Below are 16740 nucleotides of genomic sequence, written 5' to 3'. Positions count from 1 at the left end.
AACTTACATCACCCCAAAGGACCAACCAACATTTTCTGAAAGAGAACAGTGATTGCTGCACAGCAGTTTACTCAAATACATTCTGTCAAAATGTTCCGATCTTGTGTATTTAACTTGGAATAGAACTAGTCTAGAATCTTATAGATACTTATTTTTACACTTCGTAGGCTATATTCATGGTTTGATTTCACACTAGAGTGGACTTCAGTGCCTAAAATATGATTGTACTGTTGGATAACAACACTATTCATGCTTTTACCTGTGTATCTCAGGCCTTGTCCTTACTGTTGTTTATTTGGATATTGTATTACTCTATTATTATTTTTTCAATTTGATAGGTATCTTGCATATTTTGTTCTCTGAATTTGATTAAATATACACCACTTGTTACATTTTCAATACACTCAAAACAAACTTCGCGGAATGTTTTGGTCCAGGAATAAGTGACTTACACAAAGAAATGTTTAAATATATAAATCTCTGTGTGCGGTTCAGCCTGAGGGCCAGTCTGTATGTGCTATCATGCCAATTCTTATGTCAATTATTGTCATGGCTTGACAATGAGCAATGGAGTTCGCAAGAGCGCAAACCATATACTGTTTTGAGTTAATTTTATAGGCTATCCTTTGACTGCATGTTTAAGTATGTATTTGGTCATCTTCTTTACGGGTTGATGTAATGACAATATGAACGATTGAAAAAGCTGATGTCAACTCAACGTACAGAAGACATTGTGATATAAAAGGCAAAACTGACCCTAGGTCAGCACTGATGCTCTTGAGACATACAGTGCAGCCCTAGGTTCCCTCCTGTCCATTATCTTAAAATCGAAGCTGATCCTAGATCAGCACGTCTCCTCAGTCTTGTTACATGCAGCCCAGATCTGTGGGAAGTCATGCATAATGCCCCATCTGCATGCTCCATGAAGAATAGGAAGCAGTGTCATGCACCGTGGACAGACAGCAGTCATCTGTTTAAACCCATTAGGGGGCGCCAAAAGACGGGGTTATTCAGTTCATTCTGTACTTGTGTGAGTGCCTTAACTGGGGTCTGCGGAGTGGGAGGAAAATGGCCCCCTTTCACTGAGATCTCTTTCTTTGTCATGTTTTGTGGAATGTGACCATTATTCCATCTGTATGCTTTTTGGGCATTATGCAAATTATATGCTAAACCCTGTCCTTGAATTTGAGCTGATGCATAAGAAATGGGGAAATGACGGCTAAACATCAATTTCACAAATGACAAGTCATAGATTTTTGTTACGAGCAATTACAGACATGTCTAGCATGCCCAATCTAAATGTAAGAAGAAGAACTCAAATGTCATGTAGAGCAGATCATTTACATAACCGTATTTTCAAGACAACAATGTAATGGGGCTTACTACTGTGTAATGCAATATTTCATTCAAATGGGAGAGGCCACAACAGAATGCAGGCGAGTTGAATGCCGCCCTCTTGTGGCCCATTTCAGCAGCGCTCGCGTGCGCACATCAGAGCCTCCTCGCGGGTTGTCGACGGGAATGGAGAAGCCAGCAAGCGCGTGCAGTTACACCTTGTACACAGATGGCCGTGTGACTCCTATCTTGTAAATCATGTACATAAAGTAACGTCTGAAGGTATCTGCATGTATAAGTGTATATACATTTATGTCGCATCATCTGTGTGGCACATACCGTTAGACCTCCTGCCTGCTCTAGTGTAGATTTAGAAAGACTCGACTCTAGTTGGGATTTTCAAACTTGGATTTACCGACACGCACTAATGGTGAAGCTCAATTTTTTAAAAGGATATCATTTGAAAATGAGTCGTATCTTGTATAATCTGATGGAATATTGCTGTTAAAATCATTATAGGCAATGAAGTTAAATGTAAAGGTCGCTTGAGCAACGTTTGAAATAATTTGTGTAGCTACATAACGGAATATAAATTATAGGGCTTGTTTAGCTAGCTTGCTAGCTGTCTGGGTTACCAGTTTGCATAAAAAAATCAGAACGGACGTCACGAGATGATAAATTTAGGTAAGTGCAGTTTTCTTGTTTTCTTGCTACATTGTTTCAGTTGTAACGAATTTCCAACAGTGCTGGACAGTTTGGAATAGAATCCCTATTTCTGTTCACCAGGGTAGCTTAGGTGTTGGAATCTATTATTGTACGCTAACTACCATGATTAATTGGGGAGTTAAATGCTTCTACTCGGTGGTATCGTGCCTCACATTTTCTTATTTAAACCCCAGCACAGGGCAGGCTTCAAAATTCATATATTTTGTCATAGGTTACATTGTTTGCGTTATGTCAGATTTCTGTAGTGCTGGATAGCCTAGTATTCGCGTCCGTGCGCCTGCTCCATGGAAAATGCATTCAAATGTATTATTTGCAAATTGCTTGTTACGTTAGTTTAGCTTCCCCTGCTGAAACAACAAATATATTGTTGTATTATAACCTGGCGTATCCATTTATGATTTCAATCTGACGTGTCAATCATAAATGATAGAAAACCCTCGCGCGCTGGATGACAACATTTATCCTGCCACGGCTTCTACAGTCTGCTCCAGCCAGCAGTCAGCCAGCAAGAGGAGCCTTTTGAGGAAGGACCTGCGCTTGGCCGTGTTGTGTTTATTGTAAACAATATCAGGCTATAGGCTACAAACACCATCATTAATTGCGTTTTGCTTTTATGTTCAAGTCAAATTAGAATCCATCAACATGATATGTCTTCTGACGACAACCACACGTGGACCTATACTACAGCCTGTAAAAATGACTATCATTGGCTGTCACTGGCTTGTCCATTTGTAAATCAGAATTGCCATTGCCAAATTATTATCCTCTTTTATTATTATTAAATGTTTTATATATATACATATACATTGTGATGATTCAAAATACATATTTTTTGTTTAAAAAAGTTTGTTAAAAGACAGCATCGAAGCTAGTGTTTTAATGGATCCCCCACTGGGAGTAATAGCAGATGGTAGCGTCTGAACCATTTTTGGTTCAGCCATGTCCTATAACAGTGATGTACTCAAGTCATTATCAGACCACTCCTTCTTGATAAAAATGCTGAGGACTTAATAAATGAACCCCCTGATCCCAGTCACTGAAAACCATAAAGAGTACCGCTTATAATAAATCACTATTCTAATATAAACTATGAAACAGTTTGGTTCAGAGGTGACACTCAGTAGCATAGAAATAAAATATGTGCCGTGGTCTGAGAGGCTTTGGCCATTCTGTTAATCCAATTTGATCAGTAGTATGATATGTAGTGGCCTAGACTTAAAACAGCAGGCCTGTCCATCCACCACGGGCGAGGGCTCCATCCACCACGGGCGAGGGCTCCATCCACCATGGGCGAGGGCTCCATCCACCACGGGCGAGGCCTCCATCCATCATGGGCGAGGGCTCCATCAACCACGGGCGAGGGCTCCATCCACCACGGGCGAGGGCTCCATCCACCACGGGCGAGGGCTCCATCCACCACGGGCGAGGGCTCCATCCACCATGGGCGAGGGCTCCATCCATCATGGGCGAGGGCTCCATCCATCATGGGCGAGGGTTCCATCCACCACGGGCGAGGGCCTCCATCCACCATGGGCGAGGGCTCCAGGAATAGTAAACCACTTTAGTAGCATGTATAGTTGGCCTAGTTATAGTAATAAAAGTGCTCATTCATCCATAGAGATGGGAGCTTGAGTAGATGATGCTCCACTCCAGTAGTAGGCCTAGGTCCCTTCAGTAACATGTGTAACTCCTAATACTAAATGATTTCAGGTCAGAGGTGATCAGCTCAGTAGTATGTTGTATTAAAACAGCTTAATTCATCCATTGGGATCGGAGCGCCATCTCAGTAGTAGATCTAAGACACTTTAGTAACATGTTGTAATCCTGACTCATCACAGAGACATCCGCTGATTAAGGCCCTCTCACCTGGATTAGATAGACTGTTGAGTGGGAGAGGGGAGGGGAGGAGAGGACAAGGGACAGAAGAAAGGAGTAAAGAGGAGAAGAGGGGGGAGGGGATGGGAGGACGGGAAAGAGGAAAAGAGAGGGGGGAGAAGAGAAGGAGACAGGAGAGGAGAGGGGACAGGAGAGAGGAGAAGAGGAGAGTCGACAGGAGAGGAGAAGCGAGCAGAGAGAGGAGGACAGGAGAGAGGAGAAGAGAAGGAGACAGGAGAAGAGAGGGGACAGGAGAGAGGAGAAGAGGAGAGTCGACAGGAGAGGAGAAGCGAGCAGAGAGAGGAGGACAGGAGAGAGGAGAAGAGAAGGAGACAGGAGAAGAGAAGAGAGGGGGAGTGGGACAGGAGAGAGGAGAAGAGAAGGAGACAGGAGAGGAGAGGGGACAGGAGAGAGGAGAAGAGGAGAGTCGACAGGAGAGGAGAAGCGAGCAGAGAGAGGAGGACAGGAGAGAGGAGAAGAGAAGGAGACAGGAGAGGAGAGGGGACAGGAGAGAGGAGAAGAGGAGAGTCGACAGGAGAGGAGAAGCGAGCAGAGAGAGGAGGACAGGAGAGAGGAGAAGAGAAGGGGACAGGAGAGGAGAGGGGACAGGAGAGGAGAAGCGAGCAGAGAGAGGAGGACAGGAGAGAGGAGAAGAGAAGGGGACAGGAGAAGAGAAGAGAGGGGGAGTGGGACAGCAGAATAATAGACGGTTAGATGATACTCCTTCCTCTCTCTCTCTCTCTGAGTGATCTCACTCGCCCCCCACTCCTCTCTCTCTCTCTGAGTGATCTCACTTGCCCCCCACTCCTCTCTCTCTCTCTCTGAGTGATCTCACTTGCCCCCCACTCCTCTCTCTCTCTCTGAGTGATCTCACTCGCTCCCCCCCCTCTCTCTTTCTCTTCCCCTCTCTCTCTGAGGGATCTCAGTCCAGCCCTCTCTGAGGGATCTAAAGGTCCTCTGTGTGCTTGCTACCTACACTGCCCTCAGTGTCACATGCTTGACCTGGATTGGACAATAGTAGTTGTTGTGTTCTTAAGTCTTGGGTTCCTCCAATGGGAAGAGAACAACCACTGTGTGTTTGAGTGTTGTATGGAAGTTCCAAGTCCCAGACTAAGTACAAGACAGGAGAAACACTATCAAGGAGTCGGATACTGTGATAGTGACTATGATTAGCGGAGAGGAAGGACGTTTAACTTTTCTTTTCAAAGTTAGATAAGGCATTTTATGTCTTTGAACATCTCTCCTCAAAATAGATTCTTATTGTAAACTGTGGTGTTGTTGTTGTTGTTGGACGGTCTGATGTCTGTGTACAAGTGCACATTTTCATTCAGCTTCTATCCAAATACAAACTATTCCTCTTTCTGGTATGTTGCTCAAGTCTAGACCTGTTAGCTGAAGCTGTGTGTTTTGGGCGTTGATATACAGTTTAAGTCGGAGGTTTACATACACTTAGGTTGGAGTCATTAAAACTGGTTTTTAAACCACTCCACAAATTTCTTGTTAACAAAATATAGTTTTGGCAAGTCGGTTAGGACATCTACTTTGTGCATGACAAGTAATTGTTCCAACAATTGTTTACAGACAGATTATTTCACTTATAATTCACTGTATCACAATTACAGTGGGTCAGAAGTTTACATACACTAAGTTGACTGTGCCTTTAAACAGCTTGGAAAATTCTAGAAAATTATGTCATGGCTTTAGAAGCTTCTGAAAGGCTAATTGACATAATTTGAGTTAATTGGAGGTGTACCTGTGGATGTATTTCAAGGCCAACCTTCAAACTCAGTGCCTCTTTGCTTGACATCATGGGAAAATCAAAATAAATCAGCCAAGACCTCATAATTTTTTATGTAGACCTCCACAAGTCAGGTTCTTCCTTGGGTGCAATTTCCAAACACCTGAAGGTACCACGTTAATCTGTGCAAACAATAGTACGCAGGTACCATGGGACCACGCAGCCATCATACAGCTCAGGAAGGAAACGCGTTCTGTCTCCTAGAGATGAACATACTTCGGTGCGAAAAGAGCAAATCAATCCCAGAACAACAGCAAAGGACCTTGTGAAGATGTTGGAGGAAACAGGTACAAAAGTATCTATATCCACAGTAAAATGAGCACGGTAGAAGGTAGAAGCCACTGCTCCAAACCCCCATAAAAAAAGCCACGGTTTGCAACTGCACATGGGGACAAAGATCATACTTTTTGGAGAAATGTCCTCTGGTATGATGAAATAAAAATATAACTGTTTGGCCATAATTTTATGTTTGGAGGAAAAAGAAGGACGCTTGCAAGTCAAAGAACACCATCCCAACCGTGAAGCACAGGGGTGGCATCATCATGTTGTGGGGGTGCTTTGCTGCAGGAGGGACTGGTGCACTTCACAAAATACATGGCATCATGAGGAGGGGAAATTATGTGGATATATTGAAGCAACATCTCAAGACATCAGTCAGGAAGTTAAAGCTTGGTCGCAAATGGGTCTTCCAAATGGACAATGACCATAAGCATACTTACATAACCAAAGTTGTGGCAAAATGGCTTAAGGGCAACAATGTCAAGGTATTTGAGTGGCCATCACAAAGCCCTGACCTCAATTCCATAGAACATTTGTGGGCAGTAATGAAAAAGCGTGTGCAAGCAAGGAGGCCTACAAACCTGACTCAGTTACGCCAGCTCTGTCAGGAGGAATGGGCCAAAATTCACCCAACTTATTGTGGGAAGCTTGTGGAAGGCTACCTAAAATGTTTGACCCGAAGTTAAACAATTTAAAGGCAATGCTACTAAATACTAATTTAGTGTATATTAACTTTTGACCCACTGGGAATGTGATGAAAGAAATAAAAGTTTAAATGAATCACTCTCTCTACTATTATTCTGACATTTCACATTCTTAAAATAAAGTGGTGATCCTAACTGACAGGGAATATTTAATAGGATTAAATGTCAGGAATTGTGAAAAACTGAGTTTAAATGTATTTGGCTAAGGTGTATGCAAACATCCGACTTCAACTGTAAATTAGTCAGACTGTCCCAGGTGTTGCTTTATATAGACTCTTTACCCAGCATCTCTGTTCATCTCGGTATCCATCCCTCATCACATACGTCCAACCAGAGAAATAAATTAAGCTTTTACATGAATCATGCATTGACCCAAGGACAGTTCCAGTTACGGTATACCTTTAAAGTTAGGATTTTCCAGTAGCCTTTGATTGAATACACAATGACTGGTACTTGATATACTTTGACCAATAGGACACATTATTTCATCTCGTCATCAAAGTACTGTATCACTATTCATCCTTCTGAGATTGAAATGTAAACTCAGATATCTGAATGATAGTTACCTGCTACTGATGATTGAATGATAGATACCTGCTACTGATGATTGAATGATAGATACCTGCTACTGATGATTGAATGATAGATACCTGCTACTGATGATTGAATGATAGTTACCTGCTACTGATGATTGAATGATAGTTACCTGCTACTGATGATTGAATGATAGATACCTGCTACTGATGATTGAATGATAGATACCTGCTACTGATGATTGAATGATAGATACCTGCTACTGATGATTGAATGATAGATACCTGCTACTGATGATTGAATGATAGATACCTGCCACTGATGATCGAATGATAGATACCTGCTACTGATGATTGAATGATAGATACCTGCCACTGATGATTGAATGATAGATACCTGCTACTGATGATTGAATGATAGATACCTGCTACTGATGATTGAATGATAGATACCTGCTACTGATGATTGAATGATAGATACCTGCTACTGATGATTGAATGATAGATACCTGCTACTGATGATTGAATGATAGATACCTGCTACTGATGATTGAATGATAGATACCTGCTACTGATGTCTGAATGATAGATACCTGCTACTGATGATTGAATGATAGATACCTGCTACTGATGATTGAATAATAGATACCTGCTACTGATGATTGAACGATAGATACCTGCTACTGATGATTGAATGATAGATACCTGCTACTGATGATTGAATGATAGATACCTGCTACTGATGATCGAATGATAGATACCTGCTACTGATGATTGAATGATAGATACCTGCTACTGATGATTGAATGATAGATACCTGCTACTGATGATTGAATGATAGATACCTGCTACTGATGATTGAATGATAGATACCTGCTACTGATGATTGAATGATAGATACCTGATGATTGAATGATAGCTACTGATGATTGAATGATAGATACCTGCTACTGATGATTGAATGATAGATACCTGCTACTGATGATTGAATGATAGATACCTGCTACTGATGATTGAATGATAGATACCTGCTACTGATGATCGAATGATAGATACCTGCTACTGATGATTGATGATAGATACTGATGATTGAATGATAGATACCTGCTACTGATGATTGAATGATAGATACCTGCTACTGATGATTGAATGATAGATACCTGCTACTGATGATTGAATGATAGATACTACTGATGATTGAATGATAGATACCTGCTACTGATGATTGAATGATAGATACCTGCTACTGATGATTGAATGATAGATACCTGCTACTGATGATTGAATGATAGATACTGATGATTGAATGATAGATACCTGCTACTGATGATTGAATGATAGATACCTGCTACTGATGATTGAATGATAGATACCTGCTACTGATGATTGAATGATAGATACCTGCTACTGATGATTGAATGATAGATACCTGCTACTGATGATTGAATGATAGATACCTGCTACTGATGATTGAATGATAGATACCTGCTACTGATGATTGAATGATAGATACCTGCTACTGATGATTGAATGATAGATACCTGCTACTGATGATTGAATGATAGATACCTGCTACTGATGATTGAATGATAGATACCTGCTACTGATGATTGAATGATAGATACCTGCTACTGATGATTGAATGATAGATACCTGCTACTGATGATTGAATGATAGATACCTGCTACTGATGATTGAATGATAGATACCTGCCACTGATGATTGAATGATAGATACCTGCTACTGATGATTGAATGATAGATACCTGCTACTGATGATTGAATGATAGATACCTGCCACTGATGATCGAATGATAGATACCTGCTACTGATGATTGAATGATAGATACCTGCTACTGATGATCGAATGATAGATACCTGCTACTGATGATTGAATGATAGATACCTGCTACTGATGATCGAATGATAGATACCTGCCACTGATGATCGAATGATAGATACCTGCTACTGATGATTGAATGATGATATTGAATGATAGATACCTGCTACTGATGATTGAATGATAGATACCTGCTACTGATGATTGAATGATAGATACCTGCTACTGATGATTGAATGATAGATACCTGCTACTGATGATTGAATGATAGATACCTGCTACTGATGATTGAATGATAGATACCTGCTACTGATGATTGAATGATAGATACCTGCTACTGATGTCTGAATGATAGATACCTGCTACTGATGATTGAATGATAGATACCTGCTACTGATGATTGAATGATAGATACCTGCTACTGATGATTGAATGATAGATACCTGCTACTGATGATCGAATGATAGATACCTGCTACTGATGATTGAATGATAGATACCTGCCACTGATGATCGAATGATAGATAACTCAGGCTCAGATGTCTACAATCCTTTGAATGGCCTTATTTAGATGTGTTGCCAGGCAGAGGACAGTGTAGCAACAACTCTTGTATTCAAACTTTTCTTTCTTTCCAACACGCAGACAAACACATTCATACGCATACGTTCATACACACACATTCATACACACACCTCCCGGGCGGTCGGTTTCGGTGCTGTGCTCATACGAGCAGGCCTTTAACGGGCTTATGAGAGTTCCTCCATCCATGTCCCCTCCTGTCCTCACCAGTGTCCCACCTCCCCCTGTCCTCTCCTCCCCTCACCAGTGTCCCGCCTCCTCCCCTGCCCCCTTCCCCTGTCCTCTTCCGTGGCAGGTCCTCGCCCTCGTTCCCCTTTCCTACCTGCGTCCCTCCCCCAGTCCTCGTGGGGTTATTTAAGATACTATTTGAAGAGGTAGGGTTTCAGAAGTTTTTTGGAATTTAGGGAGGGACTCCACTGTCCTGACTTTAGGGGAAGCTTGTTCCACCATTGGGGTGCCAGGACAGAGAAGAGCTTTGACTGGGCTGAGTGGGAGCTTCCCTGCCGCAGGGGTGGGATGCCAAGAGACCAGAGGTGGCAGAACGGAGTGCTTGGGTTGAGATGTAGAGTTTGAGCCTGAAGGTATGGAGAGGCATTTCCCCTTGCAGCTCCGTAGGCAAGCACCTTGAAGATGATGCGAGCTTAGACTGGAAGCCAGTGGAGTGTGCGGAGGAGCAGGGTGACATGGGAGAACTTGGGGAGGTTGAACACCAGACGGACTGAGCTATTCTGGCTAAATTGCATGGGTTTGATGGCAGCAACGGGGACCCCAGCCAACAGAGAGTTGCAGTAGTCCAGACAGAAGATGACAAGTGCCTGGATTAGGACCGGCACCACTTCCAGTGTGAGTAAAGGTCGTATTCTACTGATATTGTAGAGCGGGTCACTGCTTTGATGTTTGCAGAGAACAACAGGGTGTTGTCCTGGGTCACGGACATGCCAAGTCTCCCCGGCCCCCTGAAGGGTTTGAACCCACCAGTAGTGTGGGTCGATAGGGCAGCGTGGCACCGGGGCACCAATGCAGTGACCCCGATAGGGCAGCGTGGCACCGGGGCACCAATGCAGTGACCCCGATAGGGCAGCGTGGCACCGGGGCACCAATGCAGTGACCCCGATAGGGCAGTGTGGCAGTGGCACACCAAAGCAGTGACCCCGATAGGGCAGCGTGGCAGTGGCACACCAAAGCAGTGACCCCGATAGGGCAGCGTGGCAGTGGCACACCAATGCAGTGACCCCGATAGGGCAGTGTGGCAGTGGCACACCAAAGCAGTGACCCCGATAGGGCAGCGTGGCAGTGGCACACCAAAGCAGTGACCCCGATAGGGCAGCGTGGCAGTGGCACACCAAAGCAGTGACCCCGATAGGGCAGCGCGGCAGTGGCACACCAAAGCAGTGACCCCGATAGGGCAGCGTGGCAGTGGCACACCAATGCAGTGACCCCGATAGGGCAGTGTGGCAGTGGCACACCAAAGCAGTGACCCCGATAGGGCAGCGTGGCAGTGGCACACCAAAGCAGTGACCCCGATAGGGCAGCGTGGCAGTGGCACAGCAAAGCAGTGACCCCGATAGGGCAGCGTGGCAGTGGCACACCAAAGCAGTGACCCCGATAGGGCAGCGGCAGTGGCACACCAAAGCAGTGACCCCGATAGGGCAGCGGCAGTGGCACACCAAAGCAGTGACCCCGATAGGGCAGCGTGGCAGTGGCACACCAAAGCAGTGACCCCGATAGGGCAGCGTGGCAGTGGCACACCAAAGCAGTGACCCCGATAGGGCAGCGTGGCAGTGGCACACCAAAGCAGTGACCCCGATAGGGCAGCGTGGCAGTGGCACACCAAAGCAGTGACCCCGATAGGGCAGCGCGGCAGTGGCACACCAAAGCAGTGACCCCGATAGGGCAGCGCGGCAGTGGCACACCAAAGCAGTGACCCCGATAGGGCAGCGTGGCAGTGGCACACCAAAGCAGTGACCCTGATAGGGCAGCGTGGCACCAAACACAAATAGATCACTATTTAAGTCAATGATGTCATAATGAGTGTATTGGCGGCGATTTGTGCAGTGATTTTATTTCTATGACCAAACTGCTGTGCCCTGGCCGGAGCAATACGCCACAGGGCAAAACCCACCGAGCTTCTGCTCCTTATGCTCCTAGTCACAGTCAGTGGCCATGTCTGAATACCGATACTAGCACACTACACACTTAAACTGCATTTTGGTGTTTGATCTAGTAGAATTCACTTGTCTTTTCCGACATGTTTGACAACATCTGATAATGAGATAAATTGATGCGCTGTACCAAAATGAATGACTGGTGGGCATTGGATGGCGCCTTCCGAGTACTATTTCTACAAATTTAACATATTATTTAAAAAAAATGTATTGTATAATCTTTAGTACACTAGTATGGGTATTCGAACACAACCAGCCACTCAGCCTATGGAAATATTACTATGCTAATGGAATCAAATAGCTCCAGTCATTTTCCTCTATCCCCAATCCATCCACTCTCATTCCTCTCTTTTTCTCATGTTCTCTGTCCTATTCATCCCTGTGCAAACAGTAGTTGTTTTTGTTCAAGCAGAAATGTAGCTATAGTCACTGCTTTCATTCACACAAACACTGGCATATTTAATCAGGGAGAATCCCCCACAACCCCCTTTTTTTGTCTGTGTCCCCCCTTCATTTCTCTCTTGTTCTCTTTCACACAACATTTTTCCCACCCCTTCAAACCAGCCAGCCCCATTGCTTCTTTCTCCGTACATTTACAGTCGCTCTGGTCCAGGGTTAAGTGCTCAAGGGCATATCAACAGATTTTTCACCAAGTCGGTTCATGGATTTGAACCAGCAACTTTTTGGTTACTGACCCAACGCTCACCTGCCACTCTTTTCTCTCTAAATCTCTCCCCCTCTCTCGCGCTCTCTCTCTCTCTTTCTTTCAATTTGGAACCTTGATGTCCCCTCTCTCCACTCTCATTCCCTCTCTGTCCACACACACACACACACACACACACACACACACACACACACACACACACACACACACACACACACACACACACACACACACACACACACACACACACACACACACACACACACACACACACACACACACACACACACACACACACACACACACACACACACACACACACACAAACACTGCACCCCCCCCCCCCAACACACACATGCACGACGACGCACACAGTGAAACACAAACACACACTGGCACGCACCCCATTCCCCAGGATCCTCCTTTGTCCGCCTGACTAAATCACCAGAAGTTGTTCAGTCCCAGGGGATTAATGTGTGTATGCCCATGAAGGGAGGGATGAAAAAGAAGGGAGAGAGGGAAAGCGGGAGCACAGTGTTTGTTATGTTTGCAGTGCAGCGACTCTGTGGTACGGAGGGACCCTCTGTTGTCCATGTCCATGGTGTACTATGTGATGGAGACTGTGGTAGCCTAAATTGTGTGATGGAATTTAGTTTCCCATGCTTGCATTGGCCTGTACATTAACTACGTTTTCAAACTATGAGTTCATGTTTCATTAGAGAAGTATGGGGTTACCACGTGACACATTTTACTGTAGCTAGTTTGTCATGTTTGCAGTAGACTGTAAAATAAAATCTACTTTGAGTTCCAGTTTCATAGAGAAGTTTGGGGTTAAATGGAACTGAGCAGTAATAGGCAAATTGTCAACTGAAAGAGTCATGATGATTTCTGCTGTGCATTAAAAATATATATATATTAGGCTGCATGTCAAGTGTACACACCTAATATGGTCCATAAAGGGCCTGGAGGAACAGGGAGGCAGAACACAGCTGGATGTTCAGATCTCATTACATGTAGGCCTACTTGATGTAACTCCATTACTGCAAGGCTGAATGGATGAGATTCAGACCAGCAGTGACATGATGTGATTGTGAACATGTTCCTTCACACAAAAACACAGGGTCTACGATCCAAATGGCAACATATTCCCTATATAGTGCACTACTTTAGACCAGAGACTTATGCACCCTATTTCCTATATAGTGCACTCCTTTTGAGCAGGGCCCTGGTAAAAAGTAGTGCACTATTTAGGAAATATGTTGCCATTTGGGACACACTCACCATACAAAGCCTCCCAAAACCAGGTTTGTCTAAACAGTATTTTGTTTGTTATCCTTATCTCTTATGACCACTGATATTGATCATATTTGCTGCCAATTTGGGAGGTCATTTCCCTGGTGTCAGGATTTATTTGTATTTTTAAAGAGGACATGTGTTTGTGTGCACGCACGTATGGTACAGTTGTGTGTGTATTAGAGGTCGACCGATTAATCGGAATGGCCGATTAATTAGGGACGATTTCAAGTTTTCATAACAATCGAAAATTGGTATTTTTGGGCACCGATTTGGAATATTTAAACAAAACTTATATTAATATTTTTTACACCTTTATTTAATCTTTATTGAACTAGGCAAGTCAGTTAAGAACACATTCTTATTTTCAATGACCTAGGAACGGTGGGTTAACTGCCTCGTTCAGGGGCAGAACGACAGATTTTCACATTGTCAGCTCGGGGGATCCAATCTTGCAACCGCATATTTAACTAGTCCAAGGCTATAAGGACCTGCCTCTCTCTTTCATTGCACTCCACAAGGAGACTGCCTGTTACGCGAATGCAGTAAGCCAAGGTAAGTTGCTAGCTAGCATTAAACTTATCTTATAAAAACAATCAATCAATCATAATCACTAGTTAACTACACATGGTTGATGATATTACTAGATATTATCTAGCGTGTCCTGCGTTGCATATAATCTGACTGAGTATACAAGCATACAAGTATCTAAGTATCTGATGGTAGGCAGAAGCAGGCACGTAAACATTCATTCAAACAGCACTTTCTTTGCATTTTGCCAGCAGCTCTTCGTTGTGCGTCAAGCATTGCGCTGTTTATGACTTCAAGGCTATGAACTCCCGAGATGAGGCTGGTGTAACCGAAGTGAAATGGCTGGCTAGTTATCGTGCGCTAATAGCGTTTTCAAACGTCACTCGCTCTGAGCCTTGGAGTAGTTGTTTCCCTTGCTCTGCATGGGTAACGCTGCTTCGAGGGTGGCTGTTGTCGTTGTGTTCCTGGTTCGAGCCCAGGAAGGAGTGAGGAGAGGGACGGAAGCTATACTGTTATACTGGAAATACTAAAGTGCCTATAAGAACATCTAATAGTCAAAGGTATATGAAATACAAATGGTATAGAGGGAATTAGTCCTATAATTCCCATAATAACTACAAACTAAAACTTCTTACCTGGGAATATTGAAGACTCATGTTAAACGGAACCACCAGCTTTCATATGTTCTCATGTTCTGAGCAAGGAACTTAAACGTTAGCTTTCTTACATGGCACATATTGCACTTTTAGTTTCTTCTCCAGCACTTTGTTTTTGCATTATTTAAACCAAATTGAACATGTTTCATTATTTATTTGAGACTAAATTGATTTTATTGATGTATTATCTTAAGTTAAAATAAGTGTTAATTCAGTATTGTTGTAATTGCCATTATTACAAATAAAACATTTAAAAATCGGCATCGGCTTTTTTGGTCCTCCAATAATCGGTATCGGCGTTGAAAAAATCATAATATACACACTAGAGGTCGACCGATTATGATTTTTTCAACGCCGATACCGATGTAGACTTTTCTTTAGGCACTGTAAATATTATATTATTATTATATATATATATATACATACATACAGTGCCTAAAGAAAAGTCTACACCCCCCTTGGATTTCTTCACATTTTATTATGCCACAAAGAGGGATTAAAATTGATTTCATTGTCATTTTTTGTCCATCTACACAAAATACTATGGATACAAAATTATGATTGTTGAAAAATAAACCACTAAAATACGTTGATTAGGTAAGTATTTACCCCCCTTGGATTTCTTCACATTTTATTGTGTTACAAATCGGGATTAATTGTCTTTTTTTTCTCCAAACATTCAGAAAGATTAATGAAAATAAAACACTAATAAACCTGGATGAGATAAGTATTCAACCCCCTGAGTCAATACATGTTAGAATCACCTTTGGCGGTATTGAAATCAAATTTTATTTGTCACATGCGCCGAAAACAACAGGTGTAGAACTTACAGTGAAATGCTTACTTTATGAGCCCCTAACCAACAATGCAGTTTTAAAAAATATGGATAAGAATAAGAAATAAAAGTAACAAGTAATTAAAGAGCAGCAGTAAAATAACAATAGCAAGACTATATACAGGGGGGTAACGGTACAGAGTCAATGTGCGGGGGCACCGGTTAGTTGAGGTAATATGTACATGTAGGTAGAGTTCTTAAAGTGACGATGCATAGATGATAGCAACACAGAGTAGCAACAGTGTAAAAGGGGGGAGCAATGAAAATTGCCTAGGTAGCCATTTGATTAGATGTTCAGGAGTTTCATGGTTTGGGGGTAAAAGCTGTTTAGAAGCCTCTTGGACCTAGACTTGGCGCTCCGGTACCGCTTGCCATGCGGTAGCAGAGAGAACAGTCTATGACTAGGGTGGCTGGAGTCTTTGACAATTTTTAGAGCCTTCCTCTGACACCTCCTGTAATAGGAAGCTTGGCCCCAGTGATGTACTGGGCCGTTCGCACTACCCTCTGTAGACTCTTGCGGTCTGCAGCCCAGTCGATGACAATGGGGGCGTGCTCGGTCCTCTTTTTCCTGTAGTCCACAATCAACTACTTTGTCTTGATCACGCTGAGGGAGAGAGAGGTTGTTGTCCTGGCACCACATGGCCAAGTCTCTGACCTCCTCCCTATCGGCAGTCTCGTCATTGTCGGTGATCATGCCTACCACTGTTGTGTCATCGGCAAATTAAATGATGGTGTTGGAGTTGTGCCTGGCAGTGCAGTCATGAGTGAACAGGGAGTACAGGAGGGGACTACCCTTACCACCTGGGGGCGGCCGTCAGGATGTCCATGATCCGGTTGCAGAAGGAGGTGTTTAGTCCCAGGGTCCTTAGCCTGATGAGCTTTCAGGGCACTATGGTGTTAAACTCTGAGCTGTAGTCAATGAATAGCA

The 16740-nt window shown here is 43.5% G+C and overlaps 1 protein-coding gene across 3 annotated transcripts in view; it reads left to right on the top strand.

Moving 5' to 3' along the window:
* The first annotated feature begins 1512 nt into the window (after window positions 1-1512).
* The window catches only part of LOC124032298 (serine/threonine-protein kinase WNK3-like), a 113350-nt gene continuing 98122 nt past the window's right edge, over window positions 1513-16740 (top strand). For 2 of the 3 annotated variants that reach the window (XM_046344587.1, XM_046344585.1), the window contains exon 1: window positions 1523-2019. The gene's annotated coding sequence lies outside the window, so the exon portion shown is untranslated. Of the gene's footprint in view, window positions 2020-16740 lie in introns of all 3 variants that reach the window. The other variant, XM_046344586.1, reaches the window with a different exon arrangement.

This window comes from Oncorhynchus gorbuscha, linkage group LG03 (genome assembly GCF_021184085.1).
Source record: "Oncorhynchus gorbuscha isolate QuinsamMale2020 ecotype Even-year linkage group LG03, OgorEven_v1.0, whole genome shotgun sequence".
Classification (NCBI taxonomy): Eukaryota; Metazoa; Chordata; class Actinopteri; order Salmoniformes; family Salmonidae; genus Oncorhynchus; species Oncorhynchus gorbuscha.
The sequence above is the reverse complement of the archived record's forward strand: the minus strand, read 5'-3'. Positions and strand labels throughout refer to the sequence as shown.